Here is a 13,522-nt window from a genome sequence, read left to right as displayed (position 1 = left end):
ATACCTTTACTGAGTCATTTTGCACATAAATATGCTTTTAACCACTCCACTGATGTTCTCACTATATGTTTAGAAGTATTGTCCTATGGGAAGGTAAAGCTCCGCCCAAGTATTAGCTTCTAACAGGGTTTCTTCCACCATTGCCCTTTATTTAGCTCTTTTCATCTACCCGTTTAACTCAAAGCAGCTTCCCAGTCTTTAATTTCCCAGAATGATGATGGTTTTGTTGAGTGATGTGCAGTTTTAGTTAGTCCCCCACTCATAGCATTTTTCAGGAATTTCTTTTGTTACTTTACTATAATGACCAGATTTGTTCAGTGGCACAACTGATAGTTGTACTGTCTGTAGATTGTTCCACCCAGCTGTGGATTTCTGCAGCTCCTCCTGAGTTACTATTGGCCTTTTGACTGCTTCCGTGATTAATGCTTTCCTCTCAGCACAACTCGTTCTTGGCCTCATTCTTGGTAGGTTTGCAGTTGTGCCATTTCGGAATGATGAATTGTACTGCATCTTATTTATGGGTGTCAGATGAAAGGGGGCTGAATAAAAATGCATGCCACACTTGTCAGACCTTATCTGCTAAAAACCATAAATGGTTTCCTTCAATTTCAAATGATGCACTGCTTTGCATTGGTCTGTCACATAAAATACCAATAACATACACTGAAGGTTGTGGTTATCTGTGCCAAAAGTGTGAACAAGTTCAAGGGTTGTAAATACTTTTGCAAGGCACTGTAGCACTTGGGATAAAGCGAGTTAGGAGTTGACAATGGAAAATAAATTGGTTAAATCATTTATTTCTTTGACTAAATCATTTGCTTTGTATCTAGTATGCATTACATCAATACAAACTCTAGAAAAACCAACATATTTGGTTGTGCTCAGAAGAACTAACAGAAAACTGGAAACGATTTGCAAATAGAAGTAGCGTGCATGATAAGTGTGACCAAAGGTGTAGTATGAATTTAAACTAAGATCATTAAATCATGAATTTTAACTCTGAAACTAACATCTTTTAAATCATCATTACATTTCATTTTTAGAATAGCTTAAATTCCATATTCAGAAAGCATTGGAGATAAATCAAAAGTAGGATAATTCTTTTTTAAATGTGGCTACAAATGTGAAGTTCTAAGATCTGCAATCAGCAATCTAGTGCTCTTGGAACTAAGCAACAGCTTAGCAGGCCAGCTTTAAGTTGACCTGGGATGGCGTGGGGGTGCTGTGGGGTGGTGGTTTGGAGGGCTGACATATGCCAACATGGTTCTGGAAATGTAAAATTAAAGCTTTCAAAATGTTTGGAGAGTAACAGAGACTACTGTCTTCCCAGTGTCATTGAAGCTCCTTATATATTCATAACTTAAGATCCTTATTAATAATTAAAAACAACAGGCTTACACCTGTCTCTTCTGTTTCTTCCTAATTTTCATCATTGCTTTTGAGAAAATTCCATCAGAAGATAAAAAGAGAAAGAGAAGGAGAAGGAGACAGACTGTGGATGTTTCCTGGATAATCTATGTAAAGGACATAAGACAACTGCTTATTCCTCTGAAAGAAACAAGGCTTATTTCACAGCTCAAATATCACAGCTGTTGGTATAACCTGCCTTATGTGGTTATCACATTGCTTATCCACATCAATCTCATATCTCGCACCGGAAAAGAGATTGACTGACATTTAGTTCACTCAGCATTTCAACAATATGACATTTGCATTTTTATTCTCACTTGACCACATCTCAGTGACGCAGCGTTGTGGGGGTGGTGGTGTTGGTGGGGGGTGTGCTCCTTGGCTATGCATGCAGGTACCATACTAGAGCAATTCTAAGAGGAAGCTTTGTCAACATAGGGGTGAGATTACTGTGGCCTGCTTACTCATTTAATTTCATGTTGCTCGGGATCTAAATGAACCTCGAGTTGCTTCTCAGTTCATTTTCGATGTGGGAAACATGGCTGCTTTCCTCCTGTGGGGAGCATCAACTTTGGCTGGCCCCGTTGCAGCCAGCATAAATTGGTCATTTCTGCAGGTAAGCGATAAGGACAACAAAGGAAAACTAATTATCATTCAGTCTATGTTGAAAACCTCACGAAAGAGCTGCTATTGACAATTGTGTCTGCATTGTCACTGTCATACTGTTTATATGATATGAACTCTAAATGAGAGGGTGGTTTATATCCATAATAAATAGGCCATGTCCTGATGTGAGGCTTTGGCTCCCTTGTTCTTCTAAAACCACGCTCACTTTGTCTTGGATAACTTACTCTCATAAGACCTTCATACCAGACCTGGTATGGAATGCAATATCTGCTGCTTTCCCCTTCTTTTTTAACTGCAAGAACAACAGTGTGCATCAGGTGTTCCGTGACAAATAGATTTTTACGTGAAAGCACATTATTCCGATGGCGTAAAAACCATACCTGTTGTAATTCCGGGTGGAAATGACAAACAGTGGCTACGCTCTGTTTAAGCACACTTGTAATATCTTGGCATCTCTCTCATGTGATTCACTTACCACCCGGCGGAAGCATGATTAAAGGTGAGATTAAATTGTTTATCATTCCCTTTTTTTGCTCCCATCTCTGGCTCCACCATACTTTGAGCTGCACACAGGAATACTTATGATGTGGGAGTGCGAGTGATGATCAGGACAAGCTACTGAATCTTGCTGCAGAGTAAATGAATGTAGAAAACAGTCTTAATAGAGCATTTGGCAAACAAATCAATTACTCTCACAATAAAGAAGCATATATCCAGAAAAATCCAATGTCATTCTTAATGCAATAAGTCTTAAAATTGTATATGTGCAGTATAGTGTCTTGCAAAAAATATTTATACCCACTTACATTTTCCGCATTTTGTCACTTTACATCAAACCATCATGTAATTTTAGAACATTTAAATAACAGGCCCAACATAAATTGTAGAACTGGTTTAAAATAATACAGTTTTCAAATATTTAAGTTTAATATAGTTTTCAAATTATTTTTCAAAATCAAAAAATGTGGGGTGCATTTGTATTCAACCCCTTTACTATGATATCCCTAAAAACAATTAAATTTAATATTAAATCACCTAATTAAATAGAGAACACTGGTGTTTTATTTAGTCTTAGTATAAATACAACTGTTCTGTGAATTTCTCAGTGGTTTATAACTCTGGAGGAGCTGCAGAGATCCACAGCTCAGGTGGGAGAATCTGAATACATGAATTGAAATATTTCTTTTGGACATATATGTTATTTATTTTAATAAGAAGAAACAAACAACCATTAAATCATCATTTAAACTGGACAAATAACTATCCCTGTCAAGCTTTAGAAATTAGATTATACATAATAAAAAAGCTGAGTAGAAATAGAATTCAGCTATTTCCAGTTCAGAAAGAAGTAGGAGGAAACAAATACTTACTAATTCCCCTATGTAACTCATCCTGTAACCTATATACAGGACAACTATTAGTCATGCACTCCATAAATATGGCCTCTATAGCAGAGTGGCAAGAAGAAAGCTATTGTTGACAGACATCCATAAAAATCCTGTTTGCCACTAGCCATTTAAGGAACACAGGACCATATAGAACAAGGTAACCTGTTCAGATGATTCTTTAATTTAAAAATAAATCTTTTTGGCCTATGTGCAAAATGCTTTGAATGACAGAAAACTTACATTGCACATTTTAACACACCACCGACACAGAACTGGTCAGAGTTGATGAGAAAATGGATTGTGCTAATATTGGGGAATTCTGGGATAATACTTGTTGGAGGCAACCAGAGACTCAAGACTGCAATAAGAAAAAAAGGATAAACTTTCAGTCTCATTATGTGTTTCTATTAGAAACGTAGCCCAGACTTGCAGCTGCAGCTTCAACTGCAACAAAAGGTGGTTCCACAAAGTATTGACTCGTGGGTGAAAATCCAAGCACTCAACACTTTTTAGAGAATATTTATTAACTACAGGTAACATTTGACCTTATTTGGTTGCACTGGATTATTTTAAACACATCAGATTAAAGGAAGCTGAACACATATGCACACCAGCTTTTTCAGATTAATACTTTCTAAAGTTTGTGATTGTGTTGCTGCAACAAATTAAATAGCTAAATATTTCTGCAAGGCACTGTAGAACCAACAATGAAGCATAAATTTGTCAAACATCAAATAATAATAATTTAATTTCTCTAAATGTTATTACAAAATATAAAAAAAAAACATATTATGTTCTGTCTATATCACTATAATGTGAATTCTAAATTGCAATAAAGTAGATTCTATGCTCCAATAATAATCCATATTTCTGTATAATCCCTTTGTCATGACTCCTCAGAAAGGTATGTGCCTTAAAGGGACAGCTCATTAAATTCATCCACCCCAAAACCCCTTTCTCCTATACTTGTAAGAAGCCATGCAGAAAATGTTAATTTTATGTGTCAAGGTTTTGAGTAGTGAACCCCTGAAACTTCTGCTCCTCATCAGTTGGCACAATGCAGCACAGTTATAGAAACAGGTATATGGGAATACTTTCAAAGTGACCTGGGATATTGTTTGCTATGGTGTGTAATATTATAATGCTTTGAAAGCTTTCACTCTGTCAGAGTGGCTGCTGTGATCTGAACTACCTGAGGTTAAAGCTAAAAATATTTGGTAGAGGCTATTGGGAAGATCACATTTCTGTTTGATGTTTGTGGTGCATACTTTGTTCTTTTTTAAGTGTAAGTGTTCATATTTTCTCTTCTTTGGCAACAAATCTAACAAAAAGAACAAAATAAGCAATGTACAGATCCTACTAAGAAGTGTTTTTCCCTGGAATGCAGCAGCCAATTGTTTATCTCAGTAAGTGAATTGTTTCATTTGTTCACCACCTCTCAGCAGCACAGATTGTTGTGGTGGATGGTGGACATTTAAATGAAAAGGCTGACTCCAGTGAGGTTTGAATCCTGAGACCAATCTGTGGGTAGACTGAAGCAGAAAACACAGATTTTTCTAAGTTAAAAAAGGATTGTGGTCACATTTAGTACCCTTATGGTTGCTTTCTATAACAGAAGAATGCAAGTGGTTAAGGAAGAGGTTACAGAAGATTTCTTAACCAGTTGCATTTACTGCCTAATCATAACCATACAAGACATACATAAATAACTATATGTTGCTAACTAGATATATTGGATACAGCCGTCCTCAGTACTCAGTGTCGGGAATTGTTTTCAGGTTGGCAAAAGTATAGAAAAAGAAAATTCACTGAAAAAAACAGACTTTTTTCAGTATCCTATTGTTTAAAATGTCCTTTTTCCTGTCTTTCTTGGTTCCTTCCTTCTTGGCTTTCTTCCTTTGTCTTTCCTTCCATCATTCCATTTGTCCTACATTTCATCTTTAGTTTCTTCTTTGTGTCTGTCTATACATATTTGTGTCCTTCCTTTCTTTATTCCTTCCTTGTATTTTTATACTTTCTTGGGTCCAACCTTCTTCTTTTCATTTTCCTCTTGTGGCTTGTCTGCCTCACTTCCTTTCTAATGCCTTTACTTTGTTCTATCTGTCCTTCGGTTCTTCCATCCATTCTTTCTAATGTCCTTTTTTTCTTCAGTCATTCCTTATACTCTTCATTCTTTCATTTTGTCCTTCATACATTGTATCCTTCCTCCCTCATTATTGTTTGTTGCATCCTTCGATGTTTTCTTCTTTCTTTTATAATTTACTTTCTTTCTTCTGTTCAGTTTTTCTGACCTTTCTTCTTGTGCCTTTCTTTATATCTCCCGTTGCTACCTGGTGTCCTTCTGTACTCTCTTGTGCCACTCTTTTTTTCCCTTCCTTTCCCATGTCTTCTATGGGTCTTCTTTACCTCCTTAGAAGGAACATTCATTCCTTAGTTTCCTTCCTTCCACACTTTTTTCTTTGTGTCTGTACCTCATTCATTTAACTTGTTATTCCTCCCTTTGTTCCATAATTCCTTGTGCTTTTTCTTTTTTCCTTCTGTCCTTTCTTCCTTGTGTGTCCCTTCTGTTCTTCCTTTTTGTGTTGTGTCTTTCCTTTGATCCTGTCTAGTGTTTGTCCTTATTTCTTTCATCACTATTTTTTGTGTATCATTTCTTCTTTGTTTCTTTCTTCTGACCTATCATTTCTTATTTGTGCCTTGTGTTCTTCCTTCCTCATGTCTTTTGTTCTTTTCCTATATCTTTGCTGTGTCCATCCTTACCTCCTGTCAGTCTGTGGTTTTAGCAGGTTGCATAGGTAAACTCAAGGAAATGTAGAAGTTTCTGTCAAATTGATAGTAAATTTTAGTATTTTCCTTTTTGTTTTATTTTATTTGCTAAAAAGGACTGAAAACTGTAGAATTTCTAGTATGGAAAGGTCTGGAACTTTACATGAAAATATGAGATAACTGTTGCAAGAAAATTAAGCAAACTCAGCAGATATTGACAGGCTCTTTGTTAACTTTCATGTAGCAATACCCTCTAAAAACATGTTCTTATTATTGCAAGAACCTGTAATTCACGAAGCTCTAGATTTCCTTCAAACTATCTTTGCTATACCAAATTATTTTTCTATAAATGCAGTTTCAAAGAAGACAGGGTTCTGACATTGTTGCACTGGGTGGCATGTTGCTTCATTAAGATGAACATGGGAGCTGTTGTTTATTTTTAGTCGATCCCACACACAACACCCTGCTGTTACAATTCACTAGCATACCAAATGTGCATTAATCTGCAGCTGAAAATAGAGCTCAAGAAAATAGAGCCCTATTTACCAACAAGTCATAAGCAGTCAAATAGGTCATTTATAAAGACCTTCTGATTACACTAATTAAAGAAAATATCAGTTGTATTAGACATACAACAACAAAAATGTGAAAGTTGTTTATTAAAGAGCTGTGCACAGCTTGAGGTTTTTCTTAGATTTTTCCAAACAGAACTGTTTTTATACTGTACATTTAACAAAAAAAACAAAAAAAAAATATCTTCTAGTTTTCACTTTTTTGTTACACAATTGGTATATTAGTGTAGTTATACAGAATATGCTCACCAACATATTTACTTGACACAGAAGGCTTAAGTACAAGCTTTGTTGAGGAGGTGAAGGTTTCAGAAACGCTTGTTTTAAAAAATTACACATTTGACTCTATAGGGATGGAGATAACTTGGATTATTCTTAAAATGGGGTTGTGTTAAGAGGCTATGAGCAATAAATGACCTAATTGAAACTCTTTCTGTTTTGATGAAACAACGATGTGAAATCAAGCTATTTGCTTGTTAGAGCACAACTAAGAGGACAGCAGACTTCTGCAATGATAAAACAACTCCTGTCTCAAAAATGTTATAAAGGTTTATGTAAAAGCGCTTAACTGACGTTTAAATTGGCATCATATTGACATTAGACAGTTTTTGATTTAGAAGTCTTATTATTATTATTTACAGCTAAGACTGTAGTTGGTTTAAATCTGTAATAATGATCTTCCCATTTGAAACATTTTGCAAAATGTAACGGATTAAATATATCCAGCCACAATAACTATTTGATGAAAACTAAATAAGTGCAAAAATCATGGTCAACCAAGGCCATATAAATAACCACAGGGTCCCAATGTAATGAAGCATATATAGTTCATTGATGGAAGGACAGCAAATTATTGCTAGACAATTTCTGACTTAAAAGTCAATAATCTGTAAACACTGTGTTAAGAGGTTATGAGCAATAAATGGCATAACTGAAACTCTTTCTGTTTTGATGAAACAACAAACACTGTGCCCTCAAGTGATCAAAAAATTATTTACTGAATAAATGAGAAAATAGGTTTGAGCGCCCCACAGCTGGAGCAACCTTATCAGTTGTCATGCCGAGGTGAGTAGATCTTCATCAGTACAGACAGAGTGTCTGCATAGTGTAGAATGAGAGTGAGTAACATCATTAGCGGGTAATTGGTATTCTATTTAAGTAGCCCTTGAGTAAAGTCTGCAGCATTGGCACGTACTGTGGTTCATATGAAATCAATAAGCTGTGAAGCTCATTTCACAAATCAGCCTTGCTTTGTTGGAAATCAGATTATGTTTTGTCCAGAATCCAATGAACAGGAAACTGACACCGAAGCATTAATTATAGGGTCATGGTTTTCAATGCAGCTTTGTTTAAAATACATGCAGAATGTTTAAAGTATGTAACACTACATTTCATCATGCAACTTTTAAAAGGTTGCACATGAAGTGAAACTAAAACAGAAGAGCATGAATAACACAAACATTCCAAGATTTTAGTCAACCACTGTCTCAAAGGAGAAATAATGGTGTATCGAAAGCTTTTCGTTGTTGACATTGTTTAACAGCGATAAGGTTTGAAGCTGGTTCCACATTGAAATTAATTTCTTGCTTGAACTAGCATTATCTGAATGTAAACAACAGGTAAGAAGAAAAAAGAAGCTAAAGTTAGTAAGTAGCATTGCATCACTTATAATGAAATTGAGAGTTTGTCTTTATTAAACAAAAGACAGAACTTGAAAGCTTGTTATGAAAATATGTTTTGAATACATTTTAAAACACATCACTTCCTAAGTACTGTCTTCCTCTTCTAATGTTAATGAAAATATTTGAAATGTTATTTTTGATTTCTAACATTATGTAAAGAATCTAAATTTGACTGAAACAGACTGATCTTAACCTTTCACACTAGTATCCATTAGCTGTCCATTTCTGTGGGTTGACAATTGCTATGTCGTTCTGTCAAATGAATCCAAATAGCAGAGCTGTTTCACTGCCTGTGTGTGCAACAAAAGCAGCCAAACACAGCTCACAAGCTTTGTTGTCATGATACATGTCGAATAAATTGTTTTTGTTACAGACCAGATGTGGATTTGCATATAAATACAAATCCTCAAGGGTCAATGTTCCACCTCTCCAATATTTCAGTTCTGAGTCAGAACTCTGGAGTGTAGGGGTTAAAGGGCAGATGTTTTTGCATTGCATTTCTTTAGAAAATACTTTGGAAGTGTGAAGGTTCAGACAAAGCTCAGCAAAATGATCAAAACTTTCACTGTTGTTTGGAAGTTTATTTGATTCCTAGTAGAAATCAGGATTTTTTTGGTGGTCGGTAATATGGATCCAAAAAATTCTGGACCTACTCCGCACATAGGATTTCAAAAGGATTTATGCAAATGTACACCTCAAACCACACAAATTACCAGCTCATCAATCAGTCTGGAAAACAAGCACCGAATGGATTTAACCACGGAAGGACTGGGAAACTAATGAACATTTCTGAACAGTTCACATCAAACATTTAAAGCTGAGTCATGAATATCATTATGAAAACGAAGAAAACAACTACATGACCTTAAGTGGGTTGACTGACAGCTATTGCAGATGCAGAATCTCAAGAACTGAGCTGAAGTCTGAACATTTAATTGTGTTAACAAGTCTGTGTCATATAGACATTTCAGAAATGTTCATGCTGGCTGCAGAAAGAGCCAAAATGTCAGTCAGTCAAACATATTGAATAGCTATTATTAGTCTGAAGCTGGGTAGATGTTTTTTCTTTATACTGCTTGGATCGTATCAAGCTGCACTTTACTTTTACAGTCTATTTTAATAAACTCAATCATTTCTTTCAGTTTCCAGATAAAATTTAAAGCACAGATAGCAATAGATCGTATACATTAGGAGTTACTAAAGACTTATACATTATGAACAAATCTATACTGTTTACCATTTAATCAAGAACCTTTTGTTAAGGAATCTGGTACTGTATAACAAATTAGACCTTTAATTGTAAAAAGCCGAAGCTACAAAATCTACAGAATTGCAAGCATAAGGAAGAATCACTCCCCTACTAAAGATGCATTGATTATTCATCCCAGTAATGACCTCAAGTCTTAAGTTGTTAGACTTCAACATTCTAAAGTCCACCATGTAACTTAAGAGACTCCAGGAACAATTTGCTGCTTAAATTTTTAGAACAAGCTCACAAAACATGCTCATAGTCTTAGATGATCAAACAAAAATTTTTTGATTTATCTATTTTATTGTGTATGTGGAGTTTTGAGTCAGGATTCCAGCAAAACTTGGCAGCTCAACTGAGAGCCTTCTCACAGACAAGTTTTTGTAATGCCAGAACATGCTCAACATTTTCAGGCTAAATACAAGGTTTACTTTTAAGACTGTTGTGTGCATTTAACAATTGGTAACAACCCATGTGAACCTACATGCAAACAAGTCAAAACCAAGTAGCCCATAAATGATGCGTAAAAAGATGACACAGGGAATAAGTATAGGACCCAAGAAGACAAAGTGTGTTGGTGCATGGCTGTGCACCACAGCCATGCACCAACACACAAATAATCCTAATGGTTGAAGGTCATACAAACACAGGTTACTATTACATCATTGTAGCTTGTCTACCTCAATGCTGGATCCAGTCTTTATCTAATAAAGTTAATCACACAATTAGGACTCCATTATGAGAAATCCTTTTTGTAGAGCAAATCTGCACTGGCACATGTAGGCAATCAGCTTCTCTATATGGTATGCCTGGAATGCAGCAACATGGACACATGGAAATAGAAGATTACAAACGCACACAGAAAGCCAAGGAACTAAGGGTAATCAGTCTGTATTTAGAAAGGAACCCTTCACCTAATAGTGCAAATTTAGATCCCAATAATGGCCAAAAGATTAATGTCTAATAATCAAGATATCCTGCAAGATGCAGGATTGGTAAAAGTAAAGTGCACTCTCAAGAACTCTGCAAGTGTACTGTTGCAAAACACACTGATGGCATTGGTTACAGGCATATTTCTAAACTTATCAATGTTCTACTAAGCGCTATTCAGATCATGAATCAGCAGTGGAAATTACATAATTTTACCATAAACTAGCCACCACGAACTGCTCTTTGCAGGATTTCTGTCAAAGGAGTCCTGAAAATAATCAAGAGAGTTGTCCAAGAGCTAAGGAAGACCTGAAATTAGAAGGTACAATTTTTTCTTGAAAACAGTAGGCAATATGGAAGTTATGCACATTCAACATGCAAAGCTCAAGTTTTAATCCACTGAATTAAAACTTGTTCTTGACATGAATGAAGAGTGGGTAGAAGAAGCCAGAGCCTCAACCTACACCTTTTTGGTTAGTATCTGTGCAAATAAACACTGTCTGAATGGTATGCATATTTGAATCTTGTGACCAAACTAAACTGAACAGTAAAAGCATATTTAAGCTCATTTAAAGTTTACGGCGAACATTTGTATGAATCAGTAAAATACAGGTAGAATGCAGTCTGGTCAGAAGAGGCAGACATTGAACTCTTTGGATGTCATTGCACACACCCTGTTTGAAGAAGAAATGACACTGCACATCACCCTCAAAACACCATACTAACAGTGAAGTTTGGAGGCGATAACATCTTGGTGTTGAAAAGTCTTTTCTCCAAAGTTTTTAATAAATTTCAGTAACTGTGCTCAATGCTTCTTCTCTGGTCAATCCACTTTATTAGACATAATAGGATTTATGAACCACTTTGTTTTGATTTATTTGTATGTGTGGATTACTTAGGTTGTTACTGACAGCTAGTGTAAATCTAATATCAATAGGATGATTAGAAAAATATTTCCATCAAAAAGCACTGATGTGCTCAATACTTATTTTAACCATGGTACATATTGAAGTGAGATATAACATACATGACAGCTCTGGGGAACATTAAGGACTTTGATCACAACACTGACGGAACGACATACATGGTTAGCAATACATAAAATCTAAATGGGATTAAGATCATCACCAAGGAGTCAGTGGGTGGCTAGAAAAAGATAAATGAGCACATCTGCATCTGATGCCTTGTCTGACATGATTTAATCACATCTTAGAAACTGAACCACTATTTAAACCTTGAGAGTGTTTTCAAAGGTGGTAGCATTTTACAATGTTTATTAGTTTCAGCGCCTAGCTTAACCATGTTTTGCTTATTTCATGCTCTATATGTATTTCTGAGCTTTTCTTAGCCAATCACTTTCCTCACACAACTTCAAAAGTTTACTTACTTTCAAACAAATATTTGAGTAACATCCATTATGTTGTTTGTGTTTGAGTCTCATTTATTGCATGTGTAGCAGGACAACAGATACTTGCTTAGCCCTATGTTGGCTTGTCAGTGGCAGGGTGGTTAGTAGAGATCTTCAAGTGGAGTTGTTTTGTGTTCTGATCTGATCCCAGTATCTTAAAGATCTGCTGATCCAAAAATGTTTACGAACCAGAGTGCTACTCCCTAAACATTTAGAGTTGTTTTTCGGTCACAGAGCTGTATAAAGCTAATATGAATAAACCATAAAGGCACTGTCAGCTATACAGCTGCATTATGTGTGCATATTTTTATTTTTATCTACAAGATTAACAATGTTAAATCTAAACAGAATGTAAAGCGCCAAAACCCTAAGTTGCTTTAAATCAATATTAAAAACCTATTTGTTTAGAGTAGCCTTTGACTGTGCCATCTAAACATTGTTAGTTGCGTTTTCGATGCAATTCTCCTTTCATTTTCTTATCCATCATTCTATTCTCTTTATTTTATTTTATTTTTTTAATTACCTCTGTTGTTTTCTGTATCATTGTAATGTTTTTCCGTATGTACAGAGCCTTGAGTGCCTTGTTGCTGAATAGCGCTATATAAATAAACTTGACTTGACTTGACTTGACTAAAGCTGAAGGGGTTTGTGAAAGAGGGGCAAAATGGACTTCATCAGATTGTAACAGTAGTTTAAAAGAGGTTTGCTGCTCTTTATTCTGCTTTTTGAGGTGCAAAACATTGTTAAAAGCATCTGAAAGGTCATTAAATTAAACAACAAAATAACAGTGTAATTTTATGAGCCAATTTGCTATGAGGAATGTTAATTATTCTTGCAACTTTAGATCGAGTGTTTATGTGAGAGATGGAGAGAAGTCCTACCAAACTACTCAAAATATCAGGTTACTGTTTTAGCAAAGAGAAATAAAAAACATGGCCATGGTTTCAGACTGTTTTAGTAACAGTTATTGGTAGATAGCTTTGTTCGCACAGTTGGCATCACTGACTGTAACAGTAATCTCTTCATTGTAAAATGAAGAGACACATTCTTCCAACAGGCTACATGCCTTCGAGAGCTCAGAAACATATTTTACCTAAAATGTGGCACCAATTATCGAGAAATAAAAAGGCTTTGGAATGGCCAAACAAACATTTCCTTACTTTTTGTTCATATACATTCGTCTGATCAAAGGCCCCAGTGAAGAGCCAGCCACAACAACCCTGTGCTTTCTAATCTATACTCATTAGTCTATACAGTGGCTCTGATGGTGGGCTCTGTGCTAGGGCCTTTCTGTATGCAGGTTTCTTGAAGGGCTATTTCAAGATTTTATAGTAGAGGCATTGCAGGCTTTTTTCCTAGTAATATGTATAGCAGTGCATTATATGTAAAATGTTGCCAAGGTGGAAAACATAGATCTTTACCCCAGTGAGCACCTTTCCATGTAAAACCCATCCATAAATGCCAAGGGTAAAGGTGGCAGTATGCAAGCA

This window comes from Girardinichthys multiradiatus, chromosome 7 (assembly GCF_021462225.1).
Source record: "Girardinichthys multiradiatus isolate DD_20200921_A chromosome 7, DD_fGirMul_XY1, whole genome shotgun sequence".
Lineage (NCBI taxonomy): Eukaryota > Metazoa > Chordata > Actinopteri > Cyprinodontiformes > Goodeidae > Girardinichthys > Girardinichthys multiradiatus.
The sequence above is the reverse complement of the archived record's forward strand: the minus strand, read 5'-3'. Positions refer to the sequence as shown.